The following is a 20,967-nucleotide window of genomic DNA, read 5'->3' on the forward strand; positions in this document are numbered from 1 at the left end:
CAAAGCTGGATCAGGTTGCCCTCCTCAGTGCTCAAGCACTCTTTACTAGAGGCAGCACAACTCTCCTGCAGCGATATTTGGCTCAGTTCACACTCTCCAGCAGGGTCCATTCCAAAGTCCTCTTTGGCGATGCTACGTCCCTGCTGCACATGCTGGCTCCAGAGGTCGCCTGACAGCCACTGACCTCAAACTAGTTGATAAGACAGGAACAAATCCTTAAAATCAAGCAGCAGGAACATGGGTGCTGTGCCTCTCCATACCACACTGCTTGTTTTGTGCCAACTTCCTATCCTCAGTCCAAATAAGAGAAAGCAGCTCATACAAAGATTCTTAAGTAAGCTATAAATGACCTCTCACAAAGCCACATTTATCACAGCTACCGAGAATAAAATGCCAAAACTATGTTTAAGTCATTGCAACAAGGATAGCACAAATGCAGGAAACGGAGCCTGCTTTAAATAAAAGCTGGCTCTATGCTTTGCCTAAACATCTTTTGCAGCATGACACAGGGCTGGCAGCTGAAAGAGGAAAGCAAAATAAGGAAACAATGTCATGTCTGCAAAAATAGCAGGTTTTAAACATTTCTTTGATCCTCTACAACATTCTTCCTTTGGAAGTCAGAAGGTGTCCCCAAGCCTCTACTGTACCAGGAAGGGATTCTTGCAGCATCCTTGACTCCTGTGAGAAGCACTACTGCTGGTGTTACATGGCACCCAGCAGCAAAGTGGTGAACACACACTCAACTCAATCAAAGCCAGAGAAGAGCCACGGGGAAGCAGGGCCAGAACTCAGGACTCCTCCTACTCCTAGCTCTGTGGTTTAGCTGGGCAATTGGTTTCTCCAAATCATAAGGCCAAAGCAGCACTGCCAATACACTCTGCAAAAGAGGCAAGCAGATAACATCAAGCCATCTCAAAGAGCTATAGGAACCAAGGAAGAGCTACAGCTACCAAGGCACTCTTGTTTTGCTGGCTTTATCCCTCCTAACCAAACTCACATACCTGGACATGTCCACAAGTCCTGTGACCCTTAGCTGCACTTTAGGGCTAGACAAGGCCTGCAGCACCAGAGCTATTTCAAAGTCTCTCCAACCAGGCTGTCTTACATGCAAAATCCCGTGTTTATTGGCAGTGCACATGCAATTGGCCCAATGTACCTTTGGCACAGGGCTCTCTGCACAGATGCTGCAGGGTGCGCACATTACTCTTCTCCATGGAAGTCCCTGACCAAAGTCTGAGAGTCTAAGGAAAAGCCAATTCCTGTTGCTGTGCAGCAGCCACAAGGACCAATTAAGAAAGCATGCAGCATTTCATATTTGGAAACAGGGTTTCTGCTCAATGTCTGCCTTCTTTCCACCATAGTACAGGAGAAGAAGGAACATTTCCCTTTTGCCAATGTCTCCCATCTCAGAGGAAAACAATCAAAAGATACCCACTCCGACAGCTCGCCGGTCAAACCCCATGTCTGGAAAGCACCACTTTGGTCAGGGAGTACCTCAGCTACAAAGCTAGGTGTTGGATTCTGTCCCTCCCTCCCCAAACATAATCCATTAATAACTACTAAAGCAAATTACCATGGTTAGAAACATAATAGCAGTCAGAGAGTCAGTCAAGCAGGCAATTGGGTGCTTAAGATTTTTCTTTTGGGGGACAAACTGACTCTGTCCCAGCAGAGAACGCCCTCACGTGGGAGACAGGCCCCTTTGTGCAGAAGGTATGCACAAGGCTTTGATGGTTGCCACAGGTCTAAATTAGCATGGAGGCACACCAACAGAGAGAAAAAGGTGGGAGGAACAGCAAGGTCTAATCCCCGCTCATGCTGTCAGTTTTGGACTTCAGCTTTCCCTCCTCAGTCCTTACCCCCCACCCCTCAAAAAAAAAAAAAGAAAAGAAAAAAGAAAAATAGCATTAGATGACAAGATTTCTCTCCAGCATTGCATACAGGCCTCAGGGCCACAAACAAGTCTCTTCTGGGGAAAGCTGACTCCATTCAGTCAACAGGAATTTTGTCTCATACTTCAGCAGGATCAGGTTTGCAGGCCTTATCTTTAACAGGCTGGAGCCCATTAGCAAGCAAAGATAAGACTTCTCCCAGAAGAGCGAGGAACCTTCACTGCCAGCATTAGAAAGCAGCATTCACAAGACGTGCACAAGAAATGGTGCCAATGAGAAATTGTCAAAGCCTAGGAGCGAACTGACCTGGAAGTCCGGATTCCCAGAGGATGATACAGGGCCCCTCACCTTGAGTTTGGTCTGCAGGCACACGCCTTCAACACCCAGGCCTTTCATAACTGGGAACCTCGCAGAGGTGACAGTTTCACTCCAAGCAAAAGGGCAACACAAGTCAGCTTTGGTAAGTCTAAAACAACATGCAAATTGGAGCTAGGCATGTAAAGCTTGGCTCCAAAACTTCTGAAACATCGTTCAGCAGAACCGAAGCCTTCTACCAGTTTGCTTCTTTCAGTTCACCTCCAACAAGGCTTTTTGTCTTAGGAAGCGCAGAGCACACACCAGAAACCTCTGACCTAGAGAAGTGCAACCTCTTCACAACTGTTCTTGCCAGCTGCCCAAGAGAAACAACTCCAGCTGAGTTACTAGCTTAGTGAGTGTCATTTATTTTGCCTACAATGCTTTCAGGAGTCAGAGAGACTGAGTAGAGACTAGATTGGGAAGAGGAGAGCGCAAGATACCCTATATATATATTACTGCAGGGATGACCCGTCCCTCTGTGTACTTCAGTAGTATTGTATATACTTCAGACACTGACCAGATACATCTACATGCTACATAAAAACTGCAATATCCAAGCTTCAGATGGCCTTGGAGATGCAAAGTCCCTTCTCCACTAAGCTTTCCTCTGCCCTGTGAAAGCCACTGGGTACCATGACTGCAAGCTCCCTCCAAAAGGCTCCTCTAATGGGAAAATAAGCACCATTGCAGGGCTTCCATAACAGGGCATGTTGTCTCCACAGGGGTCCCCCAGGACGTAAAAACAAGCAAGCCAACATAGCATTTCCACCTCTGCTGTACCAGGAAGGCGAGGATTTTGCAGAGCATTGAGACACACATACTTCATACACAGCATGTATTTGTTGTCCAAAGCAAGGCATTTTCCAACTCATCTGATACTTTGATGTTCGCTTTCGTGTTTGAAACTCCCTACTGAGAAGGGGGGGGGGGGGGGGGAAGTAAGAACACACAAAAAAAAAAAAAGACGACTGCTTCTCCTGAAGCTAGACCTTACCTATGCTACAGAAAAGACATTTCATTAGAGATCATCCCCCCACAATAGAAGCTGGGCCAGGAGATGACAGAGAACACACATCCTGGCAGTGCTGTTGGAAGAAATACAAGAACTTCTCTCTATCTGACTGACTTGTGGTTGTTGAAGATCCCATGGCATTTCTGGCAACAGCAGAAGTGCTCTGGCTACAATCCAGCTACAATGATGCCATGCCTGCTCCCACAGTGCCAATTACACAGTTTCACCCCACCTGTAGCATCCCTCTTTACCCCATCCTGGACAGAATATTGCCAGATGTGGATGAACCAGAGGGAAAGAGGTAGCTGCCCATCAGTCCTTTTGGAAAGATTCTGTTTGTCATGAGGCTTGGCAACAGTCTCAGCTCGAGATACAAATCCCATTGTACAATACATCCCTTCCTCACTGTCAACCCAGCCTTCAGAGCAAGCACTGCCTGACCTGGGAATCCTGCAATGCAAAGTCACTGAAGAAACTTGGGTGACACAGGTCCTTTCCAACCTCTTCTCTTGAAACTTCCTCCGTGCCCCAGGCTTGCGCCCTTCCCCTGTACTGTAAACAGATTGCTTCTCAAGTCCAATTCTGCTCTTTGGGGATTTCAAATCCAGAATCTGCTTGACACGTGCAAGAGCCTGTTCCTTCCTCCTCACACGCTCCCCTGCCCCCTGGAATTGGACATCGTTGTTCCATTTTGGAGACTATTATATACGGAGACTCATCGGACCGGGAAACAAAGAAGTTATTACTTGACAGAGCTCTGCAGCTGGGAATGTGGAAGGCGGGAGGAGAGGAGGGGGAGCACTGAGGGAGACAGGACAGGGGGGCTGGTAGCTGCGTTATGAAAGCCATCAACAGAAAGGAGAGCTCAAAGATGGGAAACATCTTTTTTAAAAAGTCTCAAGTGAGATGAGAAAAGGAGAAGAGAAAGCAAGTCCAAAACTGAGAGCAGAGAAGAGAGAAAGCAGTTGGTGCCGATGGTGCCGCGGGTTAAACACACGGGTCTGTGGGTTTGTGTAGCCTTTGATTCAGGACTGACACGCTTTGGCAAGGGAGGCCACCGGAGCTGTCAAATCCTTCACCAACGTGCCCATCAATTGCATTCAGCTCTCCCCGACCCGCACTGGCATTTTAATTACTGTTGGGTAAACTAATTTGTACAAATGAAGGCAACTCTGCCTAATAGAATATGCAAGCTCTCTGACCTCTGACAGGCGATGACACAAGATACAAAGGAGGCAGAGGAAGGCTTTTTACCAGAGCCTTATTACTCTCTATTACTCCAATTAGTTAAGCTCCAGTGCTCCTAATTGGGGGAAAAAATTGCAATTAAATCAATTTTTGATGGGCTGAAAGTGGGTTACCGAACCGCCCTGCCTGTGAAACACTGATATTATAGCAGCAAAGGTCAAAGTCTTTGTCGGCACCTGTAGGGCCCCCACCTCCCCTCTCTAAGCCCCTCTGTGCCCCCCCAACACACACACGCAGCTCGCTAAGGCGAATCATTAGAACATGTCATGTCTTATCGCGGCCGCCACCATCCTGCTAACCTCATCAGTTGACATCATTACGGAAGGTAACTCCTCCAGCATGAATACAGTGCTAAGGTCACACAAACTTGATGGAGCCCCTGCTGAAGAGCCCAGGAGGCTGGGGAGCAGATGCGACAGTAACGACATTGTGAAGGGGAGAGGAGGGGGTCGGAAACTCAGCGCAGGGAGCTTTGGCACCTCCAGCATAAGGCTTCTCCAACAGACCAGATACACACAAAGGGAGGGAGACTGAGATAGCGCGGGGAAGCCGGTGCTCCTTCCCCAGGGGCATTTAATTTGCAGGAAGAAAAAAAAAAAGCACCACATCAGTTTAGGATTTTCTTCTCCATGAGAAAGCGGGAACTGCAAACATGCACGAAGTCCCACCTACATTTGATTCAGGCAATGCTGGACAAAGCCAGGATTGGGTGGTCATGCAGGGCTGGTGTTGCCCCTTCACTACCCCAGACCGATCCCTTTAGCCCTACTTTGTGCCTCTTGCAGGACAACCAGAGAACTGAACCAAGCACCTTCAGTATCTCAGAAGTGAGTCAGAACAGTTGGGTTACATGCTAACAACTCAGTAACCACAAACTGAACAAAAATCGGCAGGTAAGGCAGTTGCACCAAAAGTCCAGCCACTGTTAATGGGCCAAAATTATAACTTTCCAGAACAGGGAACGTGGGGAGCGGACAGCTATTTAGAAGAAGGTAAGATTGGAAAAGCTGATGAAGCCAGTGACACATGATGTAACTGTCCAAAACCTGAAATAACAAGTGCAAGTTGCATCCAATTTACTACAGCTCTGCAACATCCCTCCGGCTTTTTGCTCCAGACAGCTTTTCCATATTCCTCAGTCCTCAGGGACCTTCCCATCCTTCCAGTCCCACATACCACGCTCCTCCCGCATCCTTCCCATGCAATGCTTCAGCTCCAGACCTTTAGTGCAAGGAAAAGACAACAAGGTCCATTAAATTGACCTAAACATTTTCTATCTGCGTTGTTGGCTGCTGTTCTAGGCTCAAGGGTACCCACACTGCACTTTGTTAAAGCCTGGTTTCAGGAGTCTGCGGCAGTCTCCTCGGGTCCCTGTACCACTCCAGACTCAGCACAAAGAAGAGCTTCTCCAGTGCTCTGAAGCTGAGCTTACATTTGGGCCCCACTGCTTGCATGCATGTAAAATAGTCTTGTATCTGGACTCAATGACAGGACTGAGCTCACCTGAGCAAGCAGAGACCCACTGCAGCATAGCCTCGTCTTTCTTCAGCAGTGAATAACATCGCCAAAGAGAACCAGCAGCTGGAGGCAAATGACCAGGCTTGTTCCACAAACAGACTGGAAAGCACTGGCACGTTTGCTGCTGCTTCCTTGAGCTTCGTGTGCATGCCGCAGCATCCCCCAAGGCATCAGTCAGCTCAGGGTTGAACTGTGCTCCTGATATGCACCGTAAATTGCGCACAGAGAAGCTACAGAAGAGCTCTGCCACTCCCCACCAGGGAACCAGCACAGAGAGAAAGCAAAATGCATAAAGATGACTGCATGAACGCCACAACATTTACAACCCCTGCTGGTCCAAGAGGAAATGCCATGCTCTGGCAAGGAGCACCAATGACACAGGCACGGACAGATGGACTAATAACTCATTCGCATGCTGCCTCGAGCCTCAAGTGGACCGCTAGAAAGTGGTCCCCAGAAAGAAGGCATTTGCATTTTGTACTGAAGGGCACTGTACAGATACTGGGTTGAAACAGTGAAGTCTCATATTTGAGGCAGAATTCCAGCACATTTGGTAGAAGAAATGCTCATGTCATTGTCTCCCATGTCATTTACTGCATGCCTCAGGGTAGAGGGAATGTGAGCTTCACCTCTCCAGCCCTCCGCCTTGGCCTCTAACTTCACATCTTCCTCCAGACTTCAGAGACCCACAGGCTGGAGAACAGAGGAAGCCTTTAATATCCCCAAAGGCCCAATTGCCAGCATGGTAAGGCTTGATAACCCACGTTTAACCACGTAAAATACTTATTTGCATGGTATGTCCCACACTCTTCATCATCCTTCCTCACTCCCCAACCTCTGGGCTTGCCAGGCATGGAGCAGTTGTTCAGGACAGAGGTCTCTGTATGAGAACTCCTGCATCCTTAGCTCTCTCCAGACCCAATTCAATCCCGAACTGATGCTCAAGTTATTACTGTTATTACAAGAAAAAAAAAAGAGACTCCTTAACCATAGGAGAAATGTAATCCAGTATGTAATTTGGGCACTGGTCTGAACAACATGTACCAAACATCAAGGGAGGCAGAAAGCCCATGCCAAAACCGTTTTGCTTCTGCATGATTACCAGGCCTTTCTGTGAACAGAGCTCTCTTTGCAGGCATCCACTGGGGTTACATCTTGGAAGCTGAATCATAAAGAAACATGACTCTACTGAGAAACCACTTCTGAGTCTAAAAGCTGGGCTGTGCAAGAAATACAGTTCTCTATTCCTACCACAGAAAGCTTTCTGGGAAGAAAGAAAAGGGGGAGGGAAAAAAAAGAAAAAAAAGGAAGGAAGTCTAGGGACTTCCAGGTCAGTCCAAGACTAGATGGTTAAACACCACTACAGTAGCATTATTTCAGCTTCAGCTTATCAGTAGCCAGAACAAAACCTCACAGGACATTTTCAATTCTCAGAAGCTATAACATTAGAAAGGCAAAGAAAGTCACTACTAAGGTTATATTTGTGTTTTGAGGAGTTTAGGTTTGTTTTTTTTATTGTTTCTTCTTCTTTTGCAAGTGCAGGTGAAATAACCACAGCTAGTATCTGGACTTCTTTAATTACACTATGCATTCTGCCTTTCAACATCACTAGGGCAATCTCAGCCATCTGCAGCAACTTCATTCTATGCTCTACTCTTGCTCTGCTCCCCAGAGCAGCCACTCAAATAGAGACTGGCAAGACTCCTGCTAGGTACCCACCAGACAGCATGCTCTACCTCCGACTGCTGCACATGCCATCTGCAATGCAGTGCAAGGGAATTGCAAGGTGACTTCATAAAATCTTCATCTTGAGAAACTCCACTGGCTTTTTGGAACCAATTGAAAGGAGGAAGCAGCCAAAGCTGCTGGCTGAGCAGCAGAAAAACATGGTCCCTGGATGAGATACATGCAAAGGCATTAGACACTGGACACCATCTGCTCCTGGGATAACGCAGGGCACCTACAGACCATCACACATCTCAGGCAGATCTCTGAAGGCCTACCACTCAGTTCTCACCCACCCACACACCCACTTCGAGCCTTCACACCCAGCACCTATCCCCTCCCTACTGGGCTCAACACTGTTAGCCCTCCCCCTCGCCCCAGTGGGGAAGACACCCTGAGCCTGACCCTCACCCTCTTCCCCAGATCCAGCAGCCCCCTCAAGCTCAGTGCTCTGGGCCCACACACAGCTTTACAAGAAGATCTGAACTTCAGCCCTTGCTTTCTCAAAGCCTGCTCAGGTGTAAAGCTCCAGCAATTCCTTTTTCTTTGCCATTTTCCCTTCCTCCTCCCTCTCCCCCTAGCCCCACCAACACTTTCAGGCCACACAGTGAGCCGGGAGGTTGGAGTACATGAGGACCACTGCGGCAGTCGTGCTGTTCCAGGCCCCCCCCAACTCAAGACAATTTCTAAGAGCCATTTCTTATCCTCTCCTCCATGAAATGATTTCTGTTAATTGCCTGGTGGGAATCACTTATAGGTGGGGGAGACTCTCCCACCATACACACCCTGGCCCCTAATTGGCTTATTGAAGTTTTAACAGGGCTTTCACCTGGAGAAGCTGGTAATTATTCCCTTCATTCCCCTCTTGCTTGTACCTGTAGCTTCACACTTGGGGCCTGCCTGGCTCCACGGGGGGGACTTTGTTCCCTCTAACTACAGGCCCCACACAAATGGGCCCAGCAGCAGGAGAACACAGCAAAGTGGTAATTTTCAGCCCAGCGTAATTAGCCAAGGTTCTTTCAGCCCAAACCGCTGAATGGGGAGGGGGCTGCCGGGGAGGGTGCACCATGTGGGAATGGCAGGACAGGGGCTGCTCTCAACGGGCGGACAAAGACCTCTCAGGGGCTCCGATCTGGGGCAAGCAGGAGGAGGGGGTAGGAGTGGGACAGCCTGCCTGGCAGACCGGGGGCACGGTGAGCTGTGGGACACATGCCGAGAAGGTCAGTTCATGAAAGCATCTTTCCCCCAGTCCATGGAACAGGGCAGTGCAGGATGCCAAAAAAAGGGGTAAAGGAGAAAAAGAGATCCAGTGATGCACATAGGAGCATAGGAAGAGGTGCAACGCATGACAGATTCTTGAAGGTCTGATGTAGCCTATGCTCCTAGGGCAGGATTTCTAGTCTAGTACCTTTACACTGAGATTAAGAAAGGCAACAGGCTTGGGGAGAGGAAACTGGACAGTGCAGGTCCCAGAGAGGATAGCAAGAACAGTGCCAAGGACAGAGTGAGAACACTTATTGCTGAGAAAAATCAGGGAAAAATCATTCACCTCCTCACCAAAAGTCAGGCAACATGCAGAACCAGGAGGACAGCAACAATGGCTCCAGGTTCTCTTTTTGCTGAGCCATTTCCCATTAGCAAAGCAAAACTGCTTATTCTACCTCCCTTTCTGCTGCAAGCCTTTGGTTCTGCAAAACCTAACAGGAAACCTGCTGCATGTGGGTTGATCAAATCACTTGGCTCCCAGTGTATTGCTCCTCTGTCACACCAGACTGGCATCAGTTGTCCCACAAGCCAGAAGCCGGCATCCTGTAGCACAGTGCCTCCGTTGATTCTCAGGACTTGTTAGCATCTATGCTTTCTTTGAATTATCACCATTGCCTTCAGGATAGAAATCCTTGTCCTGGCAGGTCAGCTCCAGGGCTGTAGACAAGTTAAACCTGCTCAGCTGACTTGATGATCACAGCTCCAATGCAATGGGTTTTTTTTTGGGGGGGTTGTCTTTTTGTTGTTGTTGTTGTTTGGCGTTAAGTGTTAAATTATATTTTGAAAAAATTCATCTTGTGTCCCTTATGATTGCAGCATCCTACTAGAAAGCAAGAATTGTCACAATCTAAAAGCTTGGTCCTTATTCTGCAATGAAGATCAAATGGTAAGCAGGCAAGTGAAAAGATGCCCACTACTTTCATCAGAGCACCAGTTACATAGGAGTGCTGAGCAAGCCCTAGGAGATGATGCAATCACAACAATCCTGACAACAAGGAAAGGAGATCCCCAGAGACTCGATACGTAGCAAGGGGACAGGCAGCACAACCCCCAGGGCACAGACTTGTAATTTCTGAGCTGCCTAAAATACAGAACTGTGACCCAACGCTGCAGCAGGTTGCAAACTGGAGAAGTTGCCTGATTCCATCCCACGATACTCTGGATTCTCTTCAGATCATATATAGCTTTCACATTTTATTAAAGACTCCCACAGAAAGGTCCATTTTTCAATTTTAATCTAATTTTTTGCAGCCTCACCCAAGCTGCTTTAAGTACTTGCCACGGAGTTCAGCTAGATACTGTGTGCCTTTGGCTCATCAATGCTAAAGACTTCTTCCTTAAAAGCAACCTTTGACACATCTGAAGAAAATATGCTTGCCATGAAATCAATGCCAGCATCTGAGAAGCAGACACGAAGAATAAAGATAAGCAGACCCGAGTTGACCAGGCTAGTTTCAAGGCTACGCAGAGAAATATAGTGAATATTCCCAGCACCAGTGGGAAAAGGTATGTAGTGTTGCCTATGCTCATACCTTACCACAAACCTTAGTGTCCCAGGGTTTTTTCTTCTTACAACCCCACACCCTACAACAAGGGTACATGTAGAACTGATTTAAGTAAATACTCCAGCTGTCATTGCTTTGGACAAAAGTCTAACTACATGCCCATGTGTAGAAAAATGCTTAAAGAATCATGATGCAAAAGAGGAAAACCTCTCCTATTTTAAAAATATCTCCTTTCTATTTTTTAAGCTTCAGGACTGCCAAGGCCAATCCCAATATATTTTCAGACGTGACTGGCAGAGTTTTCAGTTAACAAGTATTCTTTTAAAAATGCATATATATAAAATGAAAGCTTATCTAAACTTTTCCATTAGAACATATGACAGAAAATGACTTTTCAATAAGCCAGCAATCCATGCATGCCAGTGAGGTCAGGGGGAGTGGAGAATCCTTTCAGGTTTGCCAGAAAAACTAAAACCCAAGAATGTTTCAGTTTAAAAGTAGGGGTGGGAAGGAATCTGTTTTCCTGGTGCCACGAGCCACAAATTATTTTTGTCTTATTCCTTTTGCCATACACACACACACACGTATACCAAATTCAAACTTCCTAATTTAGAAGAATTTTGAAAAAGTGATCAGGGTGGTGAGGAAGAAGAGGACTTCTCAACAAACCTATACTTTCATCATCTTCCCACAAAGGGTAGCAGTTCTTTCTCCACATCATGCAGAGGCAGGAGCTGTACCTGTTCACGCTTATAGGGGAAAGAAGCCAAATCACTTAAAAACAGAGTGCTTGATCTTCCTCCTCTGCTCTATGATATTCAAACAATTTCCAAATGAAGTCTAAATGAGTTGTTCAGCAGGGGAGAAGGAAATAATGCTCAGAGGGTTTTAAGAAGCTAAAGACCAGGAAAGGTGAAAGGGGAGAAGTGTGTATGTATAGCACATGCTGCACACAGAGAGGTCCAGGACACTGAGGCATGGAGACACAGGTGCTCTGTGGAGGAGGCAAGCAAAGCCTCATCTGTGTTTAACTCAGCCATGAAATGACTCCTAGAGCTTTCCTGCTCTGATCATTCCAGCCCCGACACGGACACACTTGCAACAACCTCAATTCACTTGCCCTTAAAGCTCTGGGCAGCTTCCCCCTCTGCAGCTCTCCACCCTATGCAATATGATTTTCTTCAGGGTTTTCATGCTAAGTGTTCGGAGCATGTCAACTGTTTGCCCCTAAGCAACCAAGATCCTGAATGAAGCCCCTGCTCTCCGTCTGCAGGTTCAGGGCATGCTTGGTTATGAGCAAGCACCAGAGTGAGAAATAAAACCCACAAGTCAGGCCAGAAAGCCCCAGCCCTGTATGCAGAGAAAGGCACACAAGATTTCATTAAACAACCAAATAGACAACACATGGCTAAGGCATAAGGATGTCTAGTGGCCACCTCCGACACAGATCCTGAACTACCCAAAAACCCACTGAAAAAGTTTTTACAGGAGCCAGAGCTCCAACCATCCTAATGTCAATATACAGTAAAACACAGGTTCACAGCACAGTTATCTTCATTACCTGTAATCAGGCTGGCCTGCAAGGCAAGCCAAGAACTATTGAATTTCAGTGATAACTGAGATTAGCCAGATGAAGACACGAAAGGGATCAGGCAAAAGAGATGCTGTAGAGACAGGGAAAGGACAAGGCAAGAAGGTGAGGAATAATTTATTATGATGCTTAATGTCAGTATATTGGGAAAAAAAAAAAAGACACAGAAAATGGAGTAGGAGGGAAAGATTGCACTGGAAAGGACTGGGAAGAAGCCCCGTCAGGCACACATCTCCCCAGTCTGCAATGGAACAGAGGATTCCCTAAGCCACATTGTCCTTTGATGTCAAGAAATACCTGATAAAGGGATATGGAGTACCGCACTGCCTCCTGCCCCTCAGTAAGCTGCTATCTAGGTGAAGCAGGACAACCTGCTGGCAGTCAGTCCTCCAATGCTTCAAGGAACAGAAGTCTGGAAGCTTTAGATGCACAGGCAGCTTTGTGGGCAGGAGTGTGAAACCACAGTTTCCTTCTTTCCTTTCCATGGTCTGCCCTATTCCCATGTGCTCTGAGAGTTTAGGAAGTCCCATCCAAAAACACAGTTATTAAAAGAACCATTTTTACTTGGCAAGGCAAACACCCACATGAAGAAACGCCAGAACCAAGCTCGCTCACACATCCTCCACTGAAATGAGCACATTACTCAAGTGTCAGTATTTGATTCTGCAGCAAGTTAGGAGTGTCCCAGTTGAAGCTGTCGCTAATCTTTATCATGTTGATACACAAGATCCAATTACATGACCATCAAATCAGGTTAGGCTGCATCTCTGTGGACTCCAGTTAGAGGCTGCACTGGGAGGAAATGATGAGCTTACCACATCTCAGGGACACCTACATGCGAAGACCACTCTAAATAACAACTGGCCAGCAAGTACTTGCAACAGCCGTGGTCTGCTACAGCTTCACACAAGGCCATAGATACTACAGTTGGGGTAGCTTAGGAAAAATACTAAAATTGTAAACAGAGCAGAGGGTATCCAGACAGAGGAATCATTCACCGTATACCCCCATAAGATGGTCAGGCAAAAGGTTTAAAAATAGAACAAAGTGTTTCTTCCTCAGGATACAACACTGAATTGGAAAGGAGCCTATGAAGACCAGAACATTAACAGGTTCAGAAAGAAGAGATGAGCTGCTCGCAGAGCTAGCCTCTGCAAATATGAAAAAAACACTGGTCCGGATGCAAACTCTAGCCAGGGAAACCCTAACCTCCCCACCACTGAGAGCTGGGAAGGAACAGGCAGGAAAGGATCTTTTTGTGCTTATTTGTTTCTTACCCTTCTCCATAGACATCTGCTACTGACAACTGCTGGACACCAAATGCTGGAGTAGATGGATGCTAGGCTGACCAACCATGGCCAGCAGAGCATGAGAAATGCCTACCTTGGTCAAGGCATGGCCCATCATCTAGCTCACCATTTTGTCTCCAGCAGTGGTACTAGCAGATGCTGTTTAGGAAGAACACGTAAGCTTGGCAACTTTCTGTGGTCATTCTCTTTGTACTGCCCCAGTACTCACAATTGCTGTATTAAGGATTTTAGAGAGTGTATCCCCACCTAGTCCTTCATTAAGGACCTGCTAACCATGAATTTGCCAAATCCCTTTCAAAACTGCTGGCATCATCCACCTCCATAACTTTCTGGAGCAGGAAGTTCACTACGCACTGTGTGGAGAAATACTGTCTTTTGTCCATTTTAAAGCAATCTCCTAGTAATTTCAAATGTCTGTAGTTCTACTATTGCAGGATTTGGTGAAGAACACGTCAACGCTCAAGCTTACCCAACACCATCCTACTCACCATATTTCTTTTCAGGCTGGTTTTACCAAAACTGCCTAATGGAGGCAGCCAAATATCAGCACATCAATAACTTCTGCAGAATGTTTGACTTGGGACCAAAAACTAGTAATGCAGCCATTTCTTTGGTAGAGAGGAGTGTCCCTCTGCTGTATCTCCTCTTCAGACCCTGTTCGTTCATTGCCCGTTCTGAGGCAGGTTAATTGGTTGCTCCAAGCTTTGGGGTTTCAACCAGTCTCAGTCACACCTAGACCAGTAGGGACCCATATCACTGGCTTTACTGCGAGAGCTAGAGAGCCAACACAGGTCTGAGGACCATTAGGGTCTCGCAAACCATAGTTTGGGAAGCAGAGGACAGAGCCATTGTACAGTGGCAACAGTACTGTTCACCTGCACTCAACACTACTAAGTACCTGATATTTTCCACCACATACCAGGAGCATGAAGTCTTTGCTCTGCCAGGCTACAAACTTATCTGAAGTGGTCTGCACACAATCCATGTTCCCAGATTGCTCTGAGACCATCAGAAGACAGATGCTAAAGAAACATTATTGCTTTTCTAATTTCTGCAGCAGGCTCCCTTGTTTCTCCACTGTCAAATAGAAGAAAATCCAAGGGGAGTATATGGAAAAGGAAAACGTGCTCTAGGCCACACGCACTAATCAATACTCTGTGCAAGACAGAAAATAAGAAGCAAGAGAAAACCTGTTCCATCAGACAGTCCTGCTCCATCCCCATCCCTCGTTAAATCAGCCTGAACAGGCGAAGCAGGTCACCGAACAAAGCGCAGGTGCAAAGCTCAAGACAGCTGCTTCCTCTGATCTGTTCACTTCTTTCTTTAGTCTCCCCCCCCCTTTTTTTTTTTTGGAGGAGGGGAAGAAGTACACACACAGATGACCACCAGACTTTTTTCCCCTGAAAAAAACAAGCTGTTGGGTTCCAGTTTGCAAGCCTCTATCCAGCCCCCGCACTAATAAATCTCTGGGACTATCAATCACCTTGGTACAGGTCTCTCTTCTCAAAGGAAATGGGCTCTCTCTCCTCATTAGCTGCTCATGTCTACCAACCATAGCAGGGCCTCATTTCAAGTCCTCTTTGATGGACGGCTAGACTTAGAGGAATATGTACCTCAATCTCAGAAGAGAGAGAACAGGGATTTGCAAATTAGACAGGGCAATACACATTAAATCTGGCTTTAATACCTGGCCCCAAATTAGCCCTGCATCCATGAAGTGTCAGGATGCCTCCAAAGCAGTTAGAGTACATCCCACATGCAGACATGTGCAGAGATAGTGAATGGAGCATCATGAGCCCACAACACCTCTTTAGAGCAAGAAAGTGGTTGCAGCGGTTGTCCTTTGTGCAGGTGGTAGGGAAGGTAGAGAAGACCTAACAAATCCTAGATAATGAATACAGAACACACTACAGGCAACACTATACAGAAAGAACAGACTTTCCAAACTTCCTTCTAGTCTGGAGCAGTCTCACACTGCTCTGAAAAGAAACCAGAGGCAATGGAGCCAAGGAGAGAGTCATAGCCACACAATTCTGTCCACACATGTCCAGCGTCCAATTCCACTTGCAACAGAGATGAGGGATGCCAGCTACCCCGGGAAGCTGAAGCTTAGCTACAGGCAAGAGGCACTCTGGCATGCTGTATTTTAAGGCATATTAGCACACATCAAGGAGAAATTCCCATTCTTCAGAGGAACCAGTTTCCCTTCAAGCCTGACTATCTCCTCCTAGCCATTTGCTCCTCTCCTCTCCAAACTCCAGCCTCTCTGGTCCTGCTCCCATCTCCTCTCTACCTCCCGCAGTAGTACTAAACTACTTCAAAAGTAGTTTGCTTTACTAATCTAGAACCAGACTGATGCATTTGCTCATTTTAAACACAGTCTGCCAAGCATCTTTTCTGAGAACTGAAGTGGCTGGAGAAGGCTCGGATGGGAGGCATCATCATCCTGATGTACGCCAGACCTAATACGGAGAAGCCCATCTCTGAGCCATATGTTAAAAATGAAAGCAATTTCTCTAGGCCTGAAGATATTCCTGTGGGCAGCGCTATGCTCTGTATCAAAATGCGAAAATTCAGCAGCAAGGGTTAAGTCAGAGATTTACATTTATGAATTCTGTAAATTCCCATCATCTGCAACCTCATCCTGGGCGTGCGGATGACAGAGCCTGCCCAGGACGAAGGCACTGCTGCTGTAAACATCCTCCCACTCTGCTAGGAACCACCTTCTGTGCAGACAGGACCCTTCCTTCAGCAGTTTCCTATAATCTACATTGCTATGCTTATATATTCCCTCTCCAGAACTAGAACAGGAAATTTTGTAACTGTAGATTGGCAGAGCAACATACATTGCATACCACACACCTGAAGGAAGTCTGCTTTTTTTTTTTTCTTCTTCTTCTCCTTCCTGCCCCACAAGCACTGACTGATAAATAATCCAATCCCTGCTTGGAAAAAAAAAACCTGTCTCTCCCAACTCCTAATCCAGAGATGCAACGCAAAACCTTGTCCCTTGAATTCCCTCTACGTTATTCTTAGCACCCATTTATACGTAAAGATGTACACATAAAGAACATCCATGCATGCCTGTTTCTCAAGCTGGCACAAGCTATTTGGACCACAAAGCTATGCACAGGCCCCAGTGCAGCCAGAAGACATTCTGCGCTGGAAGGTCGGCCATTGCCTTCCCAGGGATATATCCAAATTCCTGTTGGATACCAACAGCTCTAGTCAGAGGCAGAATCAGACATGAACATGTGTTTTGCACAGCATGGACTTGATATGCAGCGTAAAGCAGGCTTGAATTGACTCCACTGATCTTAGTCATAAAACACACATCCCTATGCTTCAACAAACTAGTGCATTTTGGATACAGTCTACAAATTTGATTCAGCACCTACTAGCATCAGAAAGTTACCATCACTGGCAGCCTCCTGTAAACTTTTTAGTTTCCTTCAGGAAAACTAGGACTAGCACCTGACTTCATGTGCACACAATCATCACTTCCTTCTCTTAATAAACAGAGAACTGGTGCTTTACTATCATTCCTCTTCCTGCAGCAGCCTGAAATCTTCACTCTGATAAATTCAGTCCTTTCTCAGCTCTCTCCCAAATATATTTTTTACTTTTAGAAGAACTGAGGGCAGGGGGGGATCCCCCAAAGAGGCCCAGTGCTTCCCTCCTTGTAATGAAACCCTGTAATGGAATGCCCTGCACTCCAATTAGGAAGAAATGCTAATTTTCTCCAGTTGAGCACCCCCTCTAGATGTATCTAATTTGTTTCACTGCTTTCATCTCTCCCCTCCATCGCATTTTCATTTAAAGGTTATGATCTGTTTGTGCCCTTCATGCCGCGCCCTGACAAGACACCCCTATGAGAGGTTGCAGGGGCCACGTCGCCCTTCCTAACCCCCTTCCCAAACAAAAACCAAAGCTTTTTTCCCTCCACTGCCTCTTTAAGAAATGCAGAAAGATGAAGGGGAGGAGCAGGGAATTGGGAAGACAATAATTAAAAAGTAAGCCTTCTTGCCAGTTGGGTTGTTGGTTGTTTCCAAAAAAAAAGGTTAGAGACCTTTGCACCATGACCAACACCAGTATGACCAGTGCAGGCCAGCTGGGAGAAAGAGCATTACAGAGCTTTGCTACTTCTGCAGATCCATTTTAGAAACAGCTGCCATGCAAGAATACCCTTTTGCAAAAGGTTTTGAGAAGCTGAATTGCTTAGCTCCTTGCAGGAGTGGGGAATATATTCTCTCCCACCTGTCACCAAGAGAGTCTGGTCAGAAAGGACAAGGAAAGTTGGCTTAGCTGAGGAGAAAGTCTCAGCAAAGCTATTCCTACTCATCTCTAAATTGGTTATGCCTTGTTCTGGGAGCCTGTGTTTTGGTAAGTTCCCTCACGAGACCAGAGGCTTGAGCTGGGTAGCATGGGCTTTGGAATAGCTCTTCATGGCATCCATAAATTTGTGCTGCTGTGGTTCTGGCTGGCTGCGGGCAGGCTTGTAAATTCTCAGGGCAGAGCCCATCTGGACAGGATGCCTGCCCAGAAGAGCTTTCTACAAAGGCTGTATCTGTAGCACATACGAGACAAGCATCCAGATCACCATGCTGGTGCCACACCACTTCCCACAGAAATTGCAAAGGGCATTTTCACCAAAAGAACATTATTTAAACAAAAAAAGAAAAAATCCAGCCACCAACCTACCTCTCTTTCCTCCAATGAGGCCCCTTTGCAGCCTGCCCCAGTATTCTCAAACAAAACAGTACCCCTGGTGCAGAACCCATGGTCTTCCCTACATGCACACCCTGCTCCTAAGCCAATACATTCACTACTTGTGTTCAGCCTCTCCCTTCCTTCACTTCAATTCTCTCCTTCAATTCTGGAAATCCCCGATCTACACTCTCTAGACACAAGTTTCACCACACATTTGTTGTCAACACCCTACAAGTTGAAAGCGCCCAAAGAACCTCTTTGGAGGCAATGCAGCTAAGTGGTCCCCGACTGAAATGGAGTGGGAACTGCTGGGTTCCACCTGTGGCACAGCCTGGAACAACTACCCCCACGGAAAAAGGAAAGGAAGAGCTGGATACGTTGCCCAGGCTGAGCATTGAGCAGCTTGTTCTTGGACAATAAGATGAAGCTGGAAAAGTACTGCAAGAGTGTTTTCTGTTATTAATAGGCACTTTGCTAATACTGCCCGAGATAGCCAGCTCCCTCAGTCATTTCCTGCTGCGGCCCCTGAATCCCGTCAGTCAGACCTATATGCTCCATTACAAGCTATTTCCTCTCTACTTTTGCAATGCCTCCAAAAGCTTTTGCAGAAAGTCCTGATGATCCCCCCCTCTTGTCCCCCTCCGCAGACATGACTCCCTCATAACTCGACTTTCTGGGACCACAAACAGGGAGTGGGTAGGAGGCACACAAAGATTTACTCTTCATAGATAGCACCCTTGCCCTTTCCTCCCCCCCAGGCCCCCTCTCTATCTGGTCCATGCGAACAAACCCTGAGTGGGAAAGAACGTTTGGAAGAGGCTTGTGTCTGGGCCAGCTGCCTTTCATCCAGAAGATGCCTCTTCCCATTGGAAAATACAAGCATTGTGTGAAAATATTTTAATATATTCATGCACATTCCTATAGCTCGCAGGAGCGAGCGGGTCCCAGCACCCTCCCCTCCCTGCCTTCCAAATGATTTTCATAGGCAGTGATGCACTGGGAATGCCACCTGTTTTCTCAAATGCCCGCGAGTATGTAAATTGTGGGAATATGCGGGCCAAGCGCTGCGGTTTTATTGTGCTGCAGAAAAGATTTTACTAATTACTTGCCTAAACTCCAAAGCAGTACGCCTGCTTTTTTACAAAGCGGGAGAGCGGGGAAGGTGGGGGTGGTGGGAAGAGGAGGAGGGGGAGAAAAAAAAAAAGGGGGGGGAAGAGAGAGTAAAGGGAAAGAGGGAGAAGGAGAGGGAGCGCAAGAGATGCATTTCAAAGTTTCTCCAGCAATTGGATGGGGGGGAGCTGGGCCCAATGTGAAATCATAGAGGTCAAAGGTGGGTCTCCCTCCCTTGTGAGAAAGTGGTGAATCAGGACGGTTTATCAAACGATCATTTTCTTTTGAAACTGGGAGGCAGCGGCTGGGACAATTCTGCAGATGTGCTTGATGAGTTCGGGACAAAAATGGGCCGCCTCCTCCCCCCCTCCCCCCTTTAAGGTCTCCCATCAGGGGTTGCTTCTCCCTCCACTGCTTCCAGGACCCTCCCCTCCCTTCTTCAGTGGTCAGCTGAGACCCCCACCCACTGATCGCCTTTGTATTCCTGGCCTTTGGACACACTGACAGGGCCCTTTATGAGACCCCAATCAAGACCCCCATGTCACAGGTACCTAGTAGAGATACCAGACCCTTTTCAAATGAGGAACAACAAGGAAAATATGCTGGCCCATTGTCCCAGCACGGCACCAAGGGAGATGAAAGGGACAGGCTGCTCCCTCTCCGCAGACCGCCTGCCAATCAACCCCAGTTATTAAGGTCACGATGTGGAAATTCTTTTGACCTACACCTAATCAAAGATGCACCAGGGCCTTTTGAGACAACACGGGGGAAGGTGGGAGGGCAGGAATCCCCCACCCTCCTCACCCATAAATACAGTGGAGCTTCCAAAGAGAATTTAGTAGGAGTTACTCCAGTTGGTGCCGCAGCACACTTGCCCCAGGTACCGCTGGGGCAGCCGAGCTGGGCTCCATGCTGGCATCCAGCCTCAGAAGAGCTTAAATTAAAAGCTTTCCTCACTGAGAAGTTACAGACTGAGCAACACTGGAGGTAGCTCAGAAGTCACGATCGAGGCCCCTGTGTGCCAAGTGCTAAGCATCCTCTTTCCCATTCCCAATAGCTTTGGTTTGCACAGGCTGTGGGCTTCATGAAACATGCTCAGCACAATCTGACAGTGGGCCCTGAAGAAAAACTCAGTGGCCATGAACCTATGAACCTCCAAAAGCTGAACCACCTGGAAGAGTGGATGGATGCCAGCAGTGCAGAGCAGACATTCTGAATCCCCCTTGCATTGTACAGGATGAAGATACCAAGAGGATGTTGATGGTAGTTCTTAGGACTATGCAGAAATCTCTCACAGAGAGGAGTTAGGACCCACCTGCAGTGACAGAGCAATCAGATGGGTGATAGAAAACAGTGCGAGCATGGGTCAGATGGGATCAGAGAAACACATCCCACCACACAGCTCCAGAGCACTTGGAATATGGACAAGATCGCCTGCCCCTGAAAAGTCGTTCTGTATCACTCACTGTCTGAGAGCCATCACCATACACTCAGTAACAGAACAGTTAGACACGATACTCAACCTGACAACAGCGACACAAGAAATGATAGACTACAGTCTGTGGTAGTTCACACAAAAGGGCAAAAAAATCCAAACCTCGGAACAGAAACATTTTCCAGCATATATAGGAGGCTTCTGCAAGTGCATGATTTTGAATTAGGTCCTCCGGAAGAGCCATACGGTGTGAGTCATGGCCACCACCAGCACACATAAGGCCAATCT

At 47.1% G+C, this 20,967-nt stretch overlaps 1 protein-coding gene across 1 annotated transcript in view; it reads right to left on the bottom strand.

Moving 5' to 3' along the window:
- FBXW4 (F-box and WD repeat domain containing 4) overlaps positions 1 to 20,967 on the bottom strand; it is a 62,606-nt gene that overhangs the window by 16,136 nt on the left and 25,503 nt on the right.

Source organism: Platalea leucorodia (genome assembly GCF_965183815.1).
Source record: "Platalea leucorodia genome assembly, chromosome: 4".
Taxonomy (NCBI): domain Eukaryota; kingdom Metazoa; phylum Chordata; class Aves; order Pelecaniformes; family Threskiornithidae; genus Platalea; species Platalea leucorodia.